At 39.3% G+C, this 22,001-nt stretch overlaps 2 long non-coding RNA genes across 2 annotated transcripts; both read right to left on the minus strand.

Moving 5' to 3' along the window:
- Positions 1–1,141: 1,141 nt before the first annotated feature.
- Positions 1,142–4,163, minus strand: LOC140184404 (uncharacterized). Its single transcript, XR_011881003.1, has 2 exons — positions 2,869–4,163; positions 1,142–1,330 (listed from the first exon to the last, which is right to left on the minus strand). It is a non-coding gene; the product is annotated as an uncharacterized lncRNA (long non-coding RNA).
- A 3,755-nt stretch (positions 4,164–7,918) lies between these two features.
- LOC112796381 (uncharacterized) lies at positions 7,919–10,928 on the minus strand. The gene is made up of 4 exons (XR_011880587.1): positions 10,168–10,928; positions 9,919–9,992; positions 9,709–9,833; positions 7,919–8,169 (listed from the first exon to the last, which is right to left on the minus strand). It is a non-coding gene; the product is annotated as an uncharacterized lncRNA (long non-coding RNA).
- Between the last annotated feature and the right edge of the window lie 11,073 nt (positions 10,929–22,001).

Consider the following 22,001-nt stretch of genomic DNA (forward strand, 5'->3'; position numbering starts at 1 on the left):
TCATCTCTGGCGGATCTTATTTTGGTGAAATATTTTAGACCCTTTTCATCCTATTTTGTTTCATTTTCTGTATTTTTGTTTTATTTCATTTTATCTTATTTTTCCTTTCAGTATTTGCACATTTTCTTTTACTGTACTTTTGTCTATTTCTACTTTATTATATTTTGCACTTTGTGACACCCTACCATACAGAGTCTTATGCTTAAGTCATAATTCCGATATGGCAAAGTATTATGACATCTAGAATAAAAATTTAGTACATATAGTAGTATGAATGATTGATTATAACTAGGAGCCTTTGTAGAAAATGGAGTAAACAAAAATCGCAACTCAAAAGCGCAACACTCCAATCGATAACGTAACGAACAGGGATAAGCTAACGCGAGATTATATATATACGAAGGAGTGTCAAGAATAGGAATATCAAGACTCAAAATCCGGTTGCAAAGATAACCGGTCCGAGCATAGCAATATATACATATAATAAAATAAGGAAACCCCAAAGGAAACCCAAAGGGACACAAATACATAAACCTATTCTCCAAAATCTCCTATAAGAGGAGTCATCACAATTTGTATTATATAATGGAGATAAAAGTATCTAAGCAAAACATATAAACTAAAACAGAGTCCCGAGAACAAAGGATCTTCGCTAATCCAGAAGTCTCCAGCATGCCTCAGCGAGAAACCTCACGTCCTGCATCTGAAAACCACAAAATCCGCATGGGTGAGAACCAAAGGTCCCCAGCATGGTAACAACTTCCACATATATAATACATAATAATAGAGGAAAGCCGAAGGCAATCCTAGAACTTCCTCCAGATAAAAATCAAAGCTTATAAACAAGCTAAACCATAAGTAGCAACTGACTAAAGATCCTTCAGTCTAACTAATACTTCCCTGTCCAATTCCTTCAGACCTCCCAACCACCAGCAGGAGTATAATATAGCAAACATGTAACACCCTCACTATCAGAAGTCACGTTTCCGGCTGCGCTACTCTGATAGCAAGAGGTATTACGACTACTTTACATACTAACTATTAAAATAGGAGCCTGTGACTCGACACTGTATCGCTGGTTTCTTTGAAAATCGGAAATAAATACTTTATCTTAAGAAAAATGCAAGCAGGCATAGATTCATATACAAGACTCGTTACATAATATCTCATAATATAATATACATATAGAACATACAACTCCTATCCCTCTTACAAACTTGTAATAAAAAAGACGAGGGAAGAAAATAATCTAATTAACACAACAGCATATAAACCAAACTCAGTATAACTCTTCTTTATGCCTCTTCATCTGGTTCCTGAAAAGGTAAAGCTGTAGGGAGGTGAGAACCTAACCACATGGTCTCACCACGGAGTTTCAAAGTTTTCATAAGAAGATATCTAATAAGAAATCTGCTTTCAAGCTTAGTGATTATCATTGCCTTATGAAGCTTTTAAAAAACCAATAGGTAATCATTCAAAACCTTTTCGAGGAAACAATGTTTAATCTTTCAGAAATCCAAAATCTTTCTTTTCTTATAAGAAAATCTCAATCAGAAATCAACCACGCAATCAAACAACACAATCATTAATTCAGCATCAAAGTTCATTCTCAAATGTAGCACGCCAGGACAAACACAGACAAGACAGACAAGGAAAGCACAAGTAGGTAGCAGTTACAGCAAATAGTTCAAGTAGCAGTTAAGAACAGTTTAGCAATTAGGCAAACCCAAACAAATTCAAACTCAAGCAAAGCATACAAATGCATATGATGCATGCCTGTCCTATGGCTGATGAGGCTCATCTGTCGGTTATCCAGCCAACCCGACAAGTCTGAATTGTACTTAGACGGTCCCCCGACGTGCATCCCCAAGAGTCTATGCATAGCTTTTTCTCAAATAATCAATATTGCTCAATGGGGGTAACATTCCCGAGAATTTATATAGTGCCCGGTCACACTTACATCGTAGGGTCAACAGAGTATCGAGTTTTCAACCTGGTACACGTGGTGGCAAGCCACGGCACTTAATCCAGGGAATCTCGTATCTCAGATATCATCATTCATAAGCCATTTCATTCTCATAATCAGTATATAATCATTTATCAAGCCATGGCATTAACCTTCATGTAACATTCTCAATCCATATCTCAACATTCTCAACATCCTCAACATCATCATCATTTATCAATCCATGTCTCATTTTCAAATTCATTCAAAAATCATATTTCAAAGAAAATCTTTATCATCCTTCTCTCCATTCCACTCATTGACAACCCCAATTCAAAACATATTTCTTTCTTTGATAAATAAACCAACCTTAAGACATGTAATATTTTAAACCAAATCTTTTCAGATAATACTTAAAGTGGAACTTCCAATTTTATAAAATTTCAGCAGCATCTCCTCTAAAACTCTGACACTGCCACCCTTTTTGGGTCCCATCCAAACATTTCTCAAATCTTTTTCAACCATTTCCAAATCTCAAACATTTTTCAGAGTTGAGCGAGTTCCAATACCAAATTATTTTTAAATCAAACCAATTCCAACAGTAAAACTCTTTTTAAAATCAAATCACTCAAAGAGTAACTCATTTATAAAATCAGACCAGTCCCCAGAATCGATTCATTTATATTACTAAGTAAACTCCAAAACCAAGAAAAATCCACTTTTCATAATAATCAAGCAAATAACATTTCAAACCGGTTTTTATCTACAACCATACACCACTCACGCAATCAAGCATCCAATAATCCAGTCCAACTAACCATCACATCCACAAGACAAATATAATCACAGAAATATATCTTTTTGCATCAATATCTATTTATCACAACTCTGAATTATAAAATAAATTTTAAAAAAACCCCTACCTCAGTTAGCTGAGTCCACGTAACTAATGGTGATAATTTCCTTTTCTTTCAATTCATGGCGACAGTGATAACAATAACCCCCACGGGAACAGCAACAGCAACTTTGGAAGGAAATTTAATAGAAACTGAAGCAAATGCAAGGGCAGAATAGAACAGATCATCAAAGGAGCAATAATCGGAATATTGGTTGTAGAACAAAACCAATCTTACCCAAAAGAAATACAGGAATGGAGCAGTAGCTCTGGTACTCAGAAGAATATAGACCAAAGACCAGGGCATACATCCTAGGTAATAGCGACGTCAATTCCAATGATACTCCAGTAACAGCGACATCAATAATTCTCATAGCAGTAACCAAGGTTGAAACAAAATAGAGAGTTCAAATTCAATGGAATTGGAAATGGAAATGAATTTAATGGAATTGAAAATAGAGATAGCTTATAATAGGGTCTCGGGGCAGCTCCATCGTTGGTTCCCAACAACCCCAACGGCAATACCCATAGCGGAAGAGACTTTGGCAATTGCGAAACCAGAAGCAGGGGCAGAATAGAACAGTATAGAGCAAGGACAACAGTATCTTCTTCTGACAATAGCTCATTCTCTGACGAGCTTCAATGGTGGCAGAACAGTGATCCTAATGGTGGCACAGAACTCACCAATGACCTTGGCAGCGGCGGAGATCCTTTCTTCCTCTTCTATGTGTGTGTGTTATGCGATGATGACGGCTTGGGCAGTAGCAGCGGTGTCAACCCAACAGCAGCGACGGCATGGCGGTTCGGCGCTGATGGAAGCACGGCGGGGACGCAGCAGAGGCTCTGTCCTCCACTGGCTCTCGCACGGTTCTCAGCGGCGATTCACAGCCCCAGTGACGGTGACCGACAGGACGAGTAGCTTCTTCCTCGCGGTGTCTGGCTCCCTTCGTCCTTGACAGCGTTCGGTGGCAATGAAGGCATGGCGGCGACGTTGTGCAGTGGCGGCGCGACGGCGGGCTGAACGTGGTTGGGTGTGGTGGTGCGTCTTCTTCCTCCTCTTCTCGCGGATCTCTCTCTCTCTCTCTCTCTTGCCAACAGCGGCGGCGGCGGTGGCAGTGACACCCACTGCGCCGCCTTCCTCTCCTTCCCCTTTCCCCTTTCCTGCATCTCCCTTCCCCTCTCTTCCCTTTCTTTCTTTTTTTTTTTTAACTGATGTTGGGTGTGGTCAAGGGGAACATGTGATGTGGTTAGGGTTAGGTTAGAAGGGGTTAGGGTTTTGGGGTTTAATTTGGGAATAAGGGTTTAATTTGGGACAAAAGTGAAATTAAGAATTCTGGGTAAATTGGGGTTTGGTCAATTTTAATAAAATTAAAGTATATTATAAAAATTTGAAATCTAATTTGATCTCTTAAAATTACTTTAAAAATACTACCTAATTATTAATTTACTAATCAGCTTTTAATCATATATTCTAATTTAAAATTAGAAATAACATAATTTATTTTCTGTTTATAAAAATTAAAATATTAAATTCTAGAATCTCTATTATTTAACTAAATTGTATAAAATTCTTATTCTTTTGCAACTGTTAAGCTGTATAATTTTAAATATAGAAAATTATTCAATAACTATAAAATTAAGTAAAATTTCTAATTTAATTGTCAAAACTTGATTTAATTAGCTTTAATAAAATAATTTCTGGAAATAAAATTTTTAATAAATAAATGAATTGAAATTAATTTATAATAAGATTTATTTGAAAATCCTGGGTCTTACATCCTACCCACCTTATAAAAATTTTCGTCCTCGAAAATTGATTCAAAGTAAAAGAGATTTTACATTATTTCACTCTTGAACTCATTTTAAAAAAAGGCAAAAAGTTCTCCGTGTATATATATATATATATATTTTCAAATACCAGAATTTTCATATAGCATAAAGGCAGAAGGGGTATAAGTATGATGTGAAACAAGGTTACAAGATAGGCTTGATCCACAAAATAATATGTTTCAAACGTGTGACGGTAAAGCAAGGCGGTAAAAGGCTATAAAACAAGCTGGGGTTAAAATGATGTGCTTAACGTCCGTATACTGATCTTATCTCAACTTCAGAGATTCAACTATTCAAACTTCAACATAACTTATCTCCACCATTCTTAACCGTACTTCGTTGAGCAACTCATCTGAAGGTTCTCAACTTTGTTAAACACTTTGTAAACCTTACAACTGGTCATAAGTCCCACATTAACAAAACTCTTTCTCGTAAAACAAGGTTTCACGACTCCCTTTGATGTCACTTACCAGAATGTAACTTACTTACAAGCTTCACCTTCCGCGTTCACTAACTGTGTTCTAAGAACTAACGTATTATTTACCGTATCTAAGATCATACGTGACATTAAAACAAACCTCGAATTTACTTAGAAGGACATAAGATTTTAGAAAGGAATAACAAACGACGAGGACAGTACTCAAATGATTTAAAAGAACGGATGAAATTGCAAGTAAACAGCATAAACAAGTAATGAAGATTGCCGAAAAGGAATCAATTGACAGTTACAAGGATAACTCTTGAATTCAACGAAATTCAATAGGATCATTAACAAGAAAACTAGCGTATTAGTTTAAAAAAATTCAAACCGAGCTGAGAAAGTATGAGATTTTACAGAAGAAAAATGATTAAAGCCAAAACTGCCTAATTAAAAGGAGCACTTAATATTTTCAAAGGTCTATGTCTCGGTGTCATACCCAATTAGTTTCAATGTGGTATCAAAGAGTACAAAGTTCACGATGAGAAGTATAATGACAAGGATAGACGTTCTAAAAAATTTAAACGGTAGTTTACGAATAAGAGGCGGACGCATTGAGAGTTTAAAGAACTTCAATGGAAACAATGAGAGAAAAATTTTGCATTTGTCAGAATTAAAGTCAAGCTGAATCAAAGTATAAGATTTATAAGAGGAAAATGATCAAAGTCAATGGCGTCGTCGTTTACCGAATTCAAGAGAATATTTAAGAACATAACCAAATAACATGTCCACAGAGAAATGGAAAAACATAAGGAGGAATTATTTTACCTTTGAAAAAGAAAAGATATGAATTAATCATTTTTTTTGAAGAACCAAGAAGAATATAAATAGTTGTGTTACAACAAAACATATTCAAGTTGAAATAGGTTATGTGAGGGTTGTAAAATGAATGGTTATTTGGAACAAGAACAAAAATCTTTCTTCAAGAGTCTTGGAAGATATTTAGGTACATAACTAACAAGATACGCATAAAAACGGCAACAAAGTTGGTAAGAATCAAGTTACATTTAAGTAAAGAATCAAAAGTGAAATCTTTTATAAATCAGTAAAAGAGAAGACGTATATTGCAAATATGTAGGTTTAAACCATATAAAGAAATTTTGAAGTTCATGAAAAGAAGTGCATGTAAAAGTAAAAATGATTCTCATAAAAAAATTTAAAAATTGATTGTGAATAAAATCAGACAAAGGACGCATCAATCAACTTCTTTAGAAAGATCCAAACAGAATCTCAAAAGAATATCATAAGGTATGGTGTAGCAAAATGAGTTCGAAGCTTATCGAGGAATTATGTTTTCCATGTATAGAAACACAAAATTAGAAGCCGTGATAGCAAGAATCTACAAGATAGCTAATGAATATGGTTAGAGTAGAATACACATAAAATGTAAAATATGAAACTAAAGAGTCAAATCATCTTAAGAAAGAATCTAATTCAGAAAATTTTGATAGAAAGAATAAAAGAAAAGAGAATATATTGATCGAAACAAGTTCCGACTGAAATAGAATACAAAGTCTAGAAATAAAGACAGCTTAGGTCAATGACAATATTTTTTAAAAATTTTGAGATCATTCTTTATATTGAAACAAATTCAAGCTTGAATCAAAGGGTATAAAATTCATAAAGAGAAATAAGTGATGCATTGCAAACAGACAAATTTCCGCTAAATAAGGAAGTTTTTCAAAACTTCATTTAAAATAGCGCATGCTAATTTTAAAATAACTTTGTCAAATGAAAATCAACTAAAAAGAGGCAAAAATCTTTCTTTTGAAGAATACTTAAATACATAATCAAATAAAGATATTCGTAAAAACTGTAATAAAGTAGTTAGAAAATCAAATTGTATTTAAAGTAAATGTATTTCCATAAATCAATGAATGAACAAGCAAGATATTAGAAACAATTAGTTTTAAACTGTATAAGGAACTTTCAAGTTTATATAGAGAAGTATATATATATAAATTCAAAGGTGGTTTTGTTAAGATTTGAAGAGTGGCTGTAATTATCGTCAAAAAAAGAGGAAAACTAAATCACAATTTGTTTACAAAGGACTCGGAATAAAAACTTAAGAAGGTATACTGCATCAAAACAGATTCAAATGTATATCAAAGAATACATGACTCAAAAGGAAGTGTCTAAATAAAGAAGGTAAATACACCAAGGATTTTAAGCAGACATATGTAGTTAGGATCAAACAAGAGTGCATGTGAACAGGAGGGCAGGATTGGAAAATAATCCGATCACTTTCCAAGAAAAGAATCGCAAAGAAAAACCTTAGAGCATACCACAGGAACAAGATACATGATATTCGCAGAGTTCAAGATTCCTAACCGAATAGCCTCAATATTTAACTCCTGACATTCCCAAAACCCGCGATTCGCATTTTCTATAACTTGCATAATGTCTATGATAACCCATTGGTACTTCCATATACATAATTCACTAGTGTTAAGCCGGCCAAACTTAATACTAGAAATTATGCAATGCAAGGCCTATGGCATTAATCAATAGACTGCCATGTGCATAAAGCTCTAATTCTCGTTATCCGAACAAGACCTACTACATGACAGACGCTCAGAGTATGCAATTGAAGCATAATCGGTCCATTCCTCAGGTTCTACAGGAAAGACGGCTCTGATACCATAATGTAACACCCTCACTATCAGAAGTCACGTTTCCGGCTGCGCTACTCTGATAGCAAGAGGTATTACGACTACTTTACATACTAACTATTAAAATAGGAGCCTGTGACTCGACACTGTATCGCTGGTTTCTTTGAAAATCGGAAATAAATACTTTATCTTAAGAAAAATGCAAGCAGGCATAGATTCATATACAAGACTCGTTACATAATATCTCATAATATAATATACATATAGAACATACAACTCCTATCCCTCTTACAAACTTGTAATAAAAAAGACGAGGGAAGAAAATAATCTAATTAACACAACAGCATATAAACCAAACTCAGTATAACTCTTCTTTATGCCTCTTCATCTGGTTCCTGAAAAGGTAAAGCTGTAGGGAGGTGAGAACCTAACCACATGGTCTCACCACGGAGTTTCAAAGTTTTCATAAGAAGATATCTAATAAGAAATCTGCTTTCAAGCTTAGTGATTATCATTGCCTTATGAAGCTTTTAAAAAACCAATAGGTAATCATTCAAAACCTTTTCGAGGAAACAATGTTTAATCTTTCAGAAATCCAAAATCTTTCTTTTCTTATAAGAAAATCTCAATCAGAAATCAACCACGCAATCAAACAACACAATCATTAATTCAGCATCAAAGTTCATTCTCAAATGTAGCACGCCAGGACAAACACAGACAAGACAGACAAGGAAAGCACAAGTAGGTAGCAGTTACAGCAAATAGTTCAAGTAGCAGTTAAGAACAGTTTAGCAATTAGGCAAACCCAAACAAATTCAAACTCAAGCAAAGCATACAAATGCATATGATGCATGCCTGTCCTATGGCTGATGAGGCTCATCTGTCGGTTATCCAGCCAACCCGACAAGTCTGAATTGTACTTAGACGGTCCCCCGACGTGCATCCCCAAGAGTCTATGCATAGCTTTTTCTCAAATAATCAATATTGCTCAATGGGGGTAACATTCCCGAGAATTTATATAGTGCCCGGTCACACTTACATCGTAGGGTCAACAGAGTATCGAGTTTTCAACCTGGTACACGTGGTGGCAAGCCACGGCACTTAATCCAGGGAATCTCGTATCTCAGATATCATCATTCATAAGCCATTTCATTCTCATAATCAGTATATAATCATTTATCAAGCCATGGCATTAACCTTCATGTAACATTCTCAATCCATATCTCAACATTCTCAACATCCTCAACATCATCATCATTTATCAATCCATGTCTCATTTTCAAATTCATTCAAAAATCATATTTCAAAGAAAATCTTTATCATCCTTCTCTCCATTCCACTCATTGACAACCCCAATTCAAAACATATTTCTTTCTTTGATAAATAAACCAACCTTAAGACATGTAATATTTTAAACCAAATCTTTTCAGATAATACTTAAAGTGGAACTTCCAATTTTATAAAATTTCAGCAGCATCTCCTCTAAAACTCTGACACTGCCACCCTTTTTGGGTCCCATCCAAACATTTCTCAAATCTTTTTCAACCATTTCCAAATCTCAAACATTTTTCAGAGTTGAGCGAGTTCCAATACCAAATTATTTTTAAATCAAACCAATTCCAACAGTAAAACTCTTTTTAAAATCAAATCAGCTCAAATGGTAACTCATTTATAAAATCAGACCAGCCCCCAGAATCGATTCATTTATATTACTAAGTAAACTCCAAAACCAAGAAAAATCCACTTTTCATAATAATCAAGCAAATAACATTTCAAACCGGTTTTTATCAACAACCATACACCACTCACGCAATCAAGCATCCAATAATCCAGTCCAACTAACCATCACATCCACAAGACAAATATAATCACAGAAATATATCTTTTTGCATCAATATCTATTTATCACAACTCTGAATTATAAAATAAATTTTAAGAAAACCCCTACCTCAGTTAGCTGAGTCCACGTAACTAATCGTGATAATTTCCTTTTCTTTCAATTCATGGCGACAGTGATAACAATAACCCCCACGGGAACAGCAACAGCAACTTTGGAAGGAAATTTAATAGAAACTGAAGCAAATGCAAGGGCAGAATAGAACAGATCATCAAGGGAGCAATAATCAGAATATTGGTTGTAGAACAAAACCAATCTTACACAAAAGAAATACGGGAATGGAGTAGCAGCTCTGGTACTCAGAAGAACACAGACCAAAGACCAAGGCATACATCCTAGGGGCAGCATTAACCGGGTTAATAGCGACGTCAATTCCAATGATACTCCAGTAACAACGACATCAATAATTCTCATAGCAGTAACCAAGGTTGCAACAAAATAGAGAGTTCAAATTCAATGGAATCGGAAATGGAAATGAATTTAATGGAATTGAAAATAGAGATAGCTTACAATAGGGTTTCCGGGAAGCTCCATCGTTGGTTCCCAACAACCCCAACGGTAATACCCATGGCAGCAGAGACTTTGGCAATTGCAAAACCAGAAGCAGGGGCAGAACAAAATAGTATAGAGCAAGGACAGTAGTATCTTCTTCTGACAATAGCTCCTTCTCTGACGAGCTTCAATGGTGGCAGAACAGTGATCCTAATGGTGGCACAGAACTCACCAACGACCCTGGCAACGGTGGAGATCCTTTCTTCCTCTTCTATGTGTGTGTGTTATGCGATGATGACGGCCTAGGCAGTAGCGGCGGTGTCAACCCAGCAGCAGTGACGGCATGGCAGTTTGGCGCTGATGGAAGCACGGCGGGGACGCAGCAGAGGCTCTGTCCTCCACTGGCTCTCGCACGGTTCTCAGCGGCGATTCACAGCCCCAGTGACGGTGACCGACATGACGAGCAGCTTCTTCCTCACGATGTCTGGCTCCCTTCGTGCTTGATAGCGTTCGGTGGCAATGAAGGCATGGCGGCGACGCTGTGCGGTGGCTGCGCGACAGCGGGCTGAACGTGGTTGGGTGTGGTGGTGCGTCTTCTTCCTCCTCTTCTCGCGGATCTCTCTCTCTCTCTCTCTCTCTTGCCAACAGCGGCGGCGGCGGTGGCAGTGACACCCACCGCGCCGCCTTCCTTTCCTTCCCCTTTCCCCTTTCCTGCATCTCCCTTCCCCTCTCTTCCCTTTCTTTCTTTCTTTTTTTTTCAACTGATGCTGGGTATGGTCAAGGGAAACATGTGCTGTGGTTAGGGTTAGGATAGAAGGGGTTCGGGTTTTGGGGTTTAATTTGGGAATTAGGGTTTAATTTGGGACAAAAGTAAAATTAAGAATTTTGGGTAAATTGGGGTTTGGTCAATTTTAATAAAATTAAAGTATATTATAAAAATTTGAAATCTAATTTGATCTCTTAAAATTACTTTAAAAATACTACTTAATTATCAATTTACTAATCAGCTTTTAATCATATATTCTAATTTAAAATTAGAAATAACATAATTTATTTTCTGTTTATAAAAATTAAAATATTAAATTCTAGAATCTCTATTATTTAACTAGATTGTATAAAATTCTTATTCTTTTGCAACTGTTAAGCTGTATAATTTTAAACATAGAAAATTATTCAATAACTATAAAATTAAGTAAAATTTCTAATTTAATTGTCAAAACTTGATTTAATTAGCTTTAATAAAATAATTTCTGGAAATAAAATTTTTAATAAATAAATGAATTGAAATTAATTTATAATAAGATTTATTTGAAAATCCTGGGTCTTACAAAACACAGTTATATCAGACAAGAGATTTGCAATTAGGAACAGATAAGGCATTTAGACAATTAGCAAGTAATATGCAGTCAAATAGGCAATTTCAAACAATTCATATAGTATGAATATGATGAATGCCTGTCCCTAGTGGCTGATGATATCATCTGTCGGTTATAGAGCCAACCCGATAAGTCTTGGTAGCTAACCATTGGACTGTCCCTCTGTCGTGTCTCCCCAACTCGAGTTATACTCAATATAAATTGATCATAATCATGATCCATATCCATCACCCTCACTGGTGAATTTTCTGGGGATGAGCTCATCCGGGGCTTTCACAGTGCCCGGCCACCCTGACGACATAGGGTCAACAGAGCTTCGAGTCTCAACCTGGAGCACGTGGTGGCTAGCCACTGCTTTCTCCCAGGGAAACCCTCATCTCCGATAGTGGAAGTGAAAACATTCACAATTCATTCAACAGAATATATGCATTTATACTTAGCCATAATCATGGCTCCGCCGTAACACGGCAATAATCCAGCCATCCGACTCACGGTTAAATCTATAACCAACCAATTCATTAACAATTGCGCCCCTTCAGCCCATGGCATAGCAAGCACTTTCACCGCTATCCTCCGCATCTCACATAATCATCTTTGATCCTCATTGATCATTCATTTTTTCCTTGCTTCACTCGCAAGTTACCACATTCACTAGCTCCTTGTCTCATTGTTAGGCATATCATAATGATTTAAGACATAAGTGGTGAGATCGGAGGCTTAGAAGTATGAAATTTGGCTTTTAAAACTCAAAAATCAACTTTGGGATGAAAATAGGGCCACGCGTACGCGCACTCCACGCGCACGCGTGGATGGCCACAAAACTCATCGACGCGCAAGCGTCATACGTGCGGACGCGCGGGTTGAAAAATAGCCAAATGACGCGCAAGCATCAGCCACGCGTACGCGTGGGTGCTCTTGCCCTCCAGGCACAAAACTAGCACAACTCTGGCGCAACTCTCTGGAAAATAGCTGGGCATTTGGTGTAACGCATCGACGCGCTCGCGCACACCACGCGCACGTATGGATGCTGCTTTCTTGAAGAACGGCGCGTACGCGCCAAGTGCGCCTACGCACGGGGAGATCATTCTGCTGAAAATTTTCTAAGTTAAAAGCTGCAGAATTCACAAATTCAACCCCTAATCTTCCGACGGACATAACTTTCTCATTTTAAATCGTTTTCCGCCCGTTCTTTCAACGGCATGGACATCCCGGATCTAATTTCATTTCTAAATAAGTTTGGTACAAAATGGGGATCCGTAGTCCAAGTTATGTCTCATCAAAATATGCCCAAAAACTATGTTTTCATACAAAACCACAAGGTGCCATTTTCAAAACAAGCCATTTTCAACTCTTTTCAAACTCAACCAAAACATGCCAATTTCAACCCTTTTTGAAATCAATCAAAATGTACCAAAATCAACATCAAGCCATCCTCAACTCACACATTGACACTTTACCAAAATTCCCAAAGCCACCATCTAACCATTTTAACACTTCTCAATCAAATGGCTAAAGGACGAACACAATATCATGTCATACATCTTTCCTCATCCCAAATTCCAATAATACCATTTCCAATCAACCATCATTATACATAATCAACATCATACTCACCATCAACATGGTACCACCCATCAATTCAACCTCAATTATCCATCAAGCATATATCACAACATGCATTTCTCATATATCACAATATCAAGGCATCAATATTCATAATCACATATATGATCACATCATATATATCTCAACCATTCAACAACATCAATAATTCAATGCCTATCTCAGGGCCTCTAGCCTAAGTATTTCCTACCACATTACATATTAGATACGGGAAACCGAGACCATACCTTAGCCGATTTCCCAAGCCCAACCGGAGCACTTCCAAACCACTTGTACACAAGCTCTCAAGGTATCAACACCTCTAAGAACAGATTTTATCACACAGAACCCTCTTCCAAGCTTTCCAAAATCACCAATCAAGCTCCAATATTCACATATACACAACCTAAGCCACAATCATCATACCCATACACAACATCTCAATACCCAAACATCATAGAACAACAAATTACACTAGGATTGAGAATCTTACCACACCCAAGGTCCAAGGAGACAAGATTAACCTTCTCCTTCAAGAGGGTTGGGTCCTATAACATCAAAGAGCCCACAATCTCAACATTTTTGCTCATGAAACTCGAAATCAAAGCTGGAAATTCGAAGAGAAAAACGTGGCTTACCTCAAGATTGATTGTATGGGTTTTTTAGAGCTCTTCGCGGTGAATGCGTGGCCACAAACGGTGCGGCAATCGGAGCTCTAGATCAAAAGTTATGGTGGTTTGAAGATCAAATGAGAGATAGAAGTTTGAGAGAGTGTTCTTCCCCTCCCTTACTCCATTTCAGCGTGTGTGTGTGTGTAACAAATGAGGAGAGAGAGTGCTGAAAACTAGGGTTTTGGTTTAGTTTAGTTGGGCCAAGGGCCCACTTTGGGTCCGGTTGGCTCGGTTTGGCCCGTTCGGTCCAATCTTGTTCCGATTTCTATAAAATTGGTACCGAAATTCTCGTCTCAAGCTCCTCTATCACATTTAGCCATAAAAATAATGTTTTTGGATTTCAAGAATAAATTCTCATTTATGGGTTAATTAGCCGTTAATTAACTGGGTCTTACATTCTACCCGCCTAATTGGGAATTTTGCCCACAAAATTCAAATTCAATTACCTGAGAATAAGTGCGGATAATCTGTTCGCATCTCCGACTCAAGTTCCCAAGTGTGTTCCTCAACACCGCCTCGACTCCAAGCCACTTTGACTAATGAAACCTCTTTTCCATGCAACCGTTTGATACTAGTATCATTAGTTCTAACTGGAGCCACTGGGAGCGTTAAATCTTCTCTTAACTGAACCGATTCAGGTTCTAACACATGGCTAGCATCAGGAGTGTACTTCCGAAGCTGCGACACGTGAAACATGTCGTGCAGGTTCGAAAGATGAGGTGGTAGAGCCATCCGATATGCCACCGGTCCAATCCTCTCCAGGTTTTGAAATGGACCAATGTATCGAGGATTCAACTTCTTCGCTTTAATCGCCCTACCTACTCCTGTGGTCGGGGTAACCTTCAGGAAAACATGATCTCCTTCCTCAAATTCCAAGGGCTTCCGCCTCTGATCGGCGTAACTCTTCTGGTGACTCTGCGCCGTAAGCATCCTATCTCGGATTTTCTTGACTTGTTCAGTGGTCTCAGTTATCATCTCCGGCCCCAACAAGCCTTTCTCTCCAGCTTCATACCAACATAGCGGAGATTGACATTTCCTCCCATACAATGCCTCATACGGAGCCATTCCGATGCTCGCATGGTAACTATTATTGTATGCAAACTCCACTAACGACATATACCGATCCCAACTCGCCGGTTGGTCCAAAACACAAGCTCTCAACATATCCTCTAGGGTTTGGATCGTCCTCTCAGATTGACCATCTGTTTGAGGATGGTAAGCTGTACTCAAGCTTAATCGGGTTCCAAAAGCTTTCTGAAATACACCCCAGAACCTCAAAGTGAAATGAGGATCTCTATCAGAGATTATAGTAGCAGGTACACCATGAAGTCTCACAATCTCCTTTATGTATAACCGTGCTAGATCCTCAAGGGTGTAAGTCATCCGAATGGGCAAAAAGTGAGCTGACTTTGTCAGTCAGTCCACAATCACCCAGATAGCATCAAAACCAGTCCTAGTCCTTGGCAATCCCGACACAAAGTCCATTGCAATACTTTCCCACTTCCATTGCGAAACCTCTAAAGGTTGCAACATCCCGGAAGGTCTTTGATGTTCAATCTTTACCTTTTGACAAGTTAAGCACTTTGAAACATATTCCGCTACATCATTCTTCATACCCGGTCACCAAAACATCGCCTTTAAATCATGGTACATCTTAGTACTTCCCGGGTGAATGGAGAATCCGCTTTTGTGTGCCTCCTTTAAGATATCTTGCCTCAAAGTGCCAACATCCGGCACAATGATCCTACCCTTGAATCTCCATAACCCATCTTTTTCTTCTGACACTCTCCACTGTTTTCCTTGCTCGATGGCCGGTAACACCTTCCATAACGCTTCATCATTTTCATGAGCCTTTAGGAGTTCGGACTTAAAGTCACTCGAGATTTCTAATCGGCTCAACCACAAGGTTCCAGATACTTCTCGAGCACCAATTTTTAGACTCTCGAATACTTTGAGCAACTTCTCCTCTTGAAGCATCATCCAAGATGCATATAACGACTTCCGACTTAACGCATCCGCCACTACATTCGCCTTTCCCGGATGGTAATTCAACTCAAAGTCGTAGTCCTTCAATAATTCCATCCACCTTCTCTGCCTCATATTAAGCTCTTTCTAATCAAAGAGATATTTCAAGCTCTTGTGATCGGAGAAGACTTGGAACTTAACCCCATAGAGATAATGCCTCCACACCTTCAAGGAAAACACAACCGCAGCGAGTTCCAAATCGTGCGTAGGGTAACTGACTTCGTAAGGTCTCAACTGTCGTGAGGCATATGCCACCACATTATGATGCTGCATCAGCACGCACCCTAGACCCTTTAGTGAGGCATCACAGTACACCTCAAAAGACTCGTTCGGCTCAGGTAACACTAACACAGGTGCAGTGGTCAACTTTTTCTTCAATGCCTGAAAGCTCTCCTCGCACTCAGGAGTCCAAATAAACGGAGTGTCTTTGCGGGTTAACTTTGTCAACGGCAAAGCTAATTGCGAAAAGCCTTTGATGAACCTTCGGTAATAGCCAGCTAAACCCAGAAAACTCCTTATCTCAGTTACTGTGGTTGGTTGCCTCCAATCCATCACAGCTTCCACCTTAGTTGGATCTACGGCTATTCCCTTCTTACTCACCACGTGACCCAAAAACTTCACCTCACTCTTCCAGAACTCACACTTAGACAGTTTCGCATAGAGTTTCTTCTCCTTTAAAATCTGCAACACGGTCCGCAAGTGTTTCGCATGCTCTTTTTCAGTTTTGGAGTAAATCAGTATGTCGTCAATGAAGACAACAACGAATTTATCCAGAAACGGACGGAATACTCTATTCATGTAATCCATAAACATTGCAGGAGTGTTCGTCAACCCAAAAGACATTACAATATACTTGTAATGACCATAATGAGTCCTAAAAGCGGTCTTAGGGATATCCTCACCCCTCACCCTTATCTGGTGATAACCGGATCGCAAATCGATCTTAGAGAAAACCCCAGATCCTTGTAACTGATCCATGAGATCATCAATTCTCGACAATGGGTACTTATTCTTTATGGTGACCTTGTTCAACTGCCTGTAATCCACACAGAGCCACATACTTCCATCTTTCTTCTTTACCAGTAACACTGGAGCACCCCACGGGGAAACACTTGGTCGGATAAAGTTCTTACCCAACAAATCCTCTAACTGAGACTTTAGCTCGGCAATCTCTAATGGTGACATCCTATAAGGAGCACTCGAGATTGGTCCAGCCCCAGGCGCCAATTCAATAGCAAACTCGACCTCTCGGTTAGGTGGAAATTCATCAATGTCATCGGGAAACACCTCCGGAAACTCACAAACCATCGGAATCTGTTCCAACCTTTGATCATCACCCGAAACACCCGCGGTTAACAACAGGATACCCTGACATTCGATTCCAGAATAGTTCACCATCATCGAATTCAAGTAATAATTATTCACCACGACCGGCCCCTCTGTATCTTCCGGCATAAAGTACATCGACTTTGTAGAACAATCAAGCAGGACATGGTTCTCAGATAACCAGTCCAATCCCAAGATAAGATCAAGACCGATCATCGGTAAGCAGATTAAATTATGGATAAAATCACGCTGCTTGAACCTAAACGAAACTTTCGGGCATCCTAGCCTAGTCACCATGGCTTCATGGGTAGCATTATACACTTTTAGGTCATAACCTAAGGTTACGATCCTCAATCCTAACTCATGGGCTTTCTCAAATGCAATGAATGAATGCGATGCTCCCGAATCAAATAAAGCATTTAAAGTTTGACCAGCCATTTCACAGTTACCTCAAATAAGTGCCTCAGATCCCTCAACACCTATAGCTGAAGTGGTGAACACCCGACCAGTCTATTGTGCTTTCCCAGCACCTTGTTTCTACTTCTCCGGATAATTTGCAACTTTATGGCCCGCCTTTCCACAATTGTAGCACAAACCCCATCCGGCCTTGCATGGTGCTCCCGGATGGTGACTTCCACACCTAGTACAAGCTTGATCATTCTGAGGCTGCTTCCCAAACCTTTTCCCTTGGGAGTTGTTGTTGTTGGGCCTCCTAAAAGAACCTCCCCTCTTGAAAGGCGGACCTCTAGGTGCAAAGCTCTTCCCTCGGTTTTGTGGAAATGATTCTTTGTGACTTCCTTTCTCAGCGGCTGCCCTCTTCACACACTCTTCAGCAACCCTACACTTGTTCACCAACTCGGAGAAAGTCCTAATCTCCATTGGTCCCACTGAACCGAAAATATCGCTCTGGAGTCCTCCTTCGTACTTAACACACTTCCATTCCTCATATTCCACCGGAGTCCCTTGACACATACGAGAGAATCTGAACAGCTCCTCAAACTTGTCAGTATACTCAGATACGGACATAGTACCCTGCCTCAGCTGCAACAATTCAAGCTCCTTGGTCGTCCTAGCAGAAGTCGGAAAGTACTTCTTATAGAACTCCTCTTGGAAGACATCCCAGGTGATATAATCATCACCCTGCTACAGGAGGCGTCGGATACCCTGCCACCAATGCGACGCTTCACCAGTGAGCAAATAGGTAGCGAACTCAACACGTTGTCCTTCAGGCACCACCTGCGCTTGTAGTGCTCGCTCCACATCCTGAAACCATGTATCGGCTTCAGTCGGGCTAGTAGTTCCCTTGAACTTCGGTGGATTAACCTTCAAAAAGTTTGCCAGTGTCATCGGGCCCTGAACTCCACCTCCGTCATTACCATGGTTGTTCATCTGTTGACCAAGAGCCTCAGCAGTGGCTTGCACAGCAGCAGCCATGTTTTCCAATGCAGTCATAAAGTTCACCGGGTCATTTGGGTTATTCTCCAGCGCACGAGCATTAGTACGACCTCTCTCACGACCTCTACCGCGTACACGAGATGCCATCTGGTTCCTATACACACCAAACAATCGATATTAAGTTGATCAGTCTCAATATCAGACGTCTAGTGCTTCAAAGTCCCAAATGCATGCTCATGAACATTTATGCCAATTATATCAAGCAGATATACTAATAGCACATAACACCCATACAGAGAATGCACAGAAGCATAGTCAGTCCGTCCCTCAGGCTCTACAGGAACGAACTGCTCTGATACCATAATGTAACACCTTACCATACAGAGTCTTATGCTTAGGTCATAATTCCGAGATGGCAAGGTATTACGACATCTAGAATAAAAATTTAGTACATATAGTAATATGAATGATTGATTATAACTAGGAGCCTTTGTAGAAAAAGGGGTAAACAAAAATCGCAACTCGAAAGCGCAACACTCCGATTGATAACGTAACAAACAGGGATAAGCTAACACGAGATTATATATATACAAAGGAGTGTCAAGAACAGGAATATCAAGACTCAAAATACGGTTGCGAAGATAACCGGTCCGAGCATAGCAATATATACATATAATAAAATAAGGAAATCCCAAAGGAAACCCAAAGGGACACAAATACAGAAACCTATTCTCCAAAATCTCCTATAAGAGGAGTCATCACAGTTTGTATTATATAATGGAGATAAAAGTATCTAAGCAAAACATATAAACCAAAATAGAGTCCCGAGAACAAAGGATCTTCGCTAATCCAGAAGTCTCCAGCATGCCTCAGCAAGAAACCTCACGTCCTGCATCTGAAAACCACAAAATCCGCATGGGTGAGAACCAAAGGTCCCCAGCATGGTAACAGCTTCCACATATATAATACATAATAATAGAGGAAAGCCGAAGGCAATCCTAGAACTTCCTCCAGATAAAAATCAAAGCTTATAAACTAGCTAAACCATAAGTGGCAACTGACTAAAGATCCTTCAGTCTAACTAATACTTCCCTGTCCAATTCCTTCAGACCTCCCAACCACCAGCAGGAGTATAATATAGCAAACACAGTTATATCAGACAAGAGATTTGTAATTAGGAACAGATAAGGCATTTAGACAATTAGCAAGTAATATGCAGTCAAATAGGCAATCTCAAAAAATTCATATAGTATGCATATGATGAATGCCTGTCCCTAGTGGCTGATGATATCATCTGTCGGTTATAGAGCCAACCCGACAAGTCCTGGTAACTAACCATTGGATTGTCCCTCTGTCGTGTCTCCCCAACTCGAGTTATACTCAATATAAATTGATCATAATCATGATCCATATCCATCACCCTCACTGGTGAATATTTCTGGGGGTGAGCTCATCCGGGGCTTTCACAGTGCCCGGCCACCCTGACGACATAGGGTCAACAGAGCTTCGAGTCTCAACTTGGAGCACGTGGTGGCTAGCCACTACTTTCTCCCAGGGAAACCCTCATCTCTGATAGTGGAAGTGCAAACATTCACAATTCATTCAACAGCATATATGCATTTATACTTAGCCATAATCATGGCTCCGCCGTAACACGGAAATAATCCAGTCATCCGGCTCACGGTTAAATCTATAACCAGCCAATTCATTAACAATTGCGGCCCTTCGGCCCATGGCATAGCAAGCACTTCCACCGCCATCCTCCGCATCTCACATAATCATCTTTGATCCTCATTGATCATTCATTTTTCCCTTGCTTCACTTGCAAGTTACCACATTCACTAGCTCCTTGTCTCATTGCTAGGCATATCATAATGATTTAAGACATAAGTGGTGAGATCGGAGGCTTAGAAGTATGAAATTTGGCTTTTAAAACTCAAAAATCAACTTTGGGATGAAAACAGGGCCACGCGTACGCGCACTCCACGCGCACGCGTGGATGGCCACAAAACCCATCGACGCGCAAGCGCCAGCCAGGCGTACGCGTGGGTGCTCTTGCGCCCCAGGCACAAAACGAGCACAACTCTCTAGAAAATAGCTGGGCATTTGGTGCAGCTCATCGACGCGCTCGCGCACACCACGCGCACGGATGGTGCTTTCTTGAAGAACGGTGCGTACGCACCAAGTGCGCCTACGCGCGGCGGGGTCATTCTGCTGAAAATTTTCTAAGTTAAAAGCTGCAGAATTCACAGATTCAACCCCCAATCTTCCAACGGACATAACTTTCTCATTTTAAATTATTTTCCGCCCGTTCTTTCAACGGCATGGACATCCCGGATCTAATTTCATTTCTAAACAAGTTTGGTACAAAATGGGAATCCGTAGTCCAAGTTATGTCTCGTCAAAATATGCCGAAAAATCATGTTTTCATACAAAACCACAAGGTGCCTTTTTCAAAACAAGCCATTTTCAACTCTTTTCAAACTCAACCAAAACATGCCAATTTCAACCCTTTTTGAAATCAATCAAAATGTACCAAAATCAACATCAAGCCATCCTCAACTCACACATTGACACTTTACCAAAATTCCCAAAGCCACCATCTAACCATTTTAACACTTCTCAATCAAATGGCTAAAGGACGAACACAATATCATGTCATACATCTTTCCTCATCCCAAATTCCAATAATACCATTTCCAATCAACCATCATTATACATAATCAACATCATACTCACCATCAACATGGTACCACCCATCAATTCAACCTCAATCATCCATCAAGGATATATCACAACATGCATTTCTCATATATCACAATATCAAGGCATCAATATTCATAATCACATATATGATCACATCATATATATCTCAACCATTCAACAACATCAACAATTCAATGCCTATCTTAGGGCCTCTAGCCTAAGTATTTCCTACCACATTACATATTAGATATGGGAAACCGAGACCATACCTTAGCCGATTTCCCAAGCCCAACTGGAGCACTTCCAAATCACTTGTCCACAAGCTCTCAAGGTATCAACACCTCCAAGAATAGATTTTATCACACAAAACCCTCTTCCAAGCTTTCCAAAATCACCAATCAAGCTCTAATATTCACATATACACAACCTAAGCCACAATCATCATACCCATACACAACATCTCAATACCCAAACATCATAGAACAACAAATTATACTAGGGTTGAGAATCTTACCACACCCAAGGTCCAAGAAGACAAGATTAACCTTCTCCTTCAAGAAGGTTGGGTCTAATAACATCAAAGAGCCCACAATCTCAACATTTTTGCTCATGAAACTCGAAATCAAAGCTGGAAATTCGAAGAGCAAAACGTGGCTTACCTCAAGATTGATTGTATGGATTTTGTAGAGCTCTCCGCGGTGAACGCGTGGCCGCAAACGATGCGGCAATTGGAGCTCTAGATCAAAAGTTA

The sequence above is a fragment of the Arachis hypogaea genome, chromosome 4, assembly GCF_003086295.3.
Source record: "Arachis hypogaea cultivar Tifrunner chromosome 4, arahy.Tifrunner.gnm2.J5K5, whole genome shotgun sequence".
In the NCBI taxonomy this organism is placed as follows: domain Eukaryota; kingdom Viridiplantae; phylum Streptophyta; class Magnoliopsida; order Fabales; family Fabaceae; genus Arachis; species Arachis hypogaea.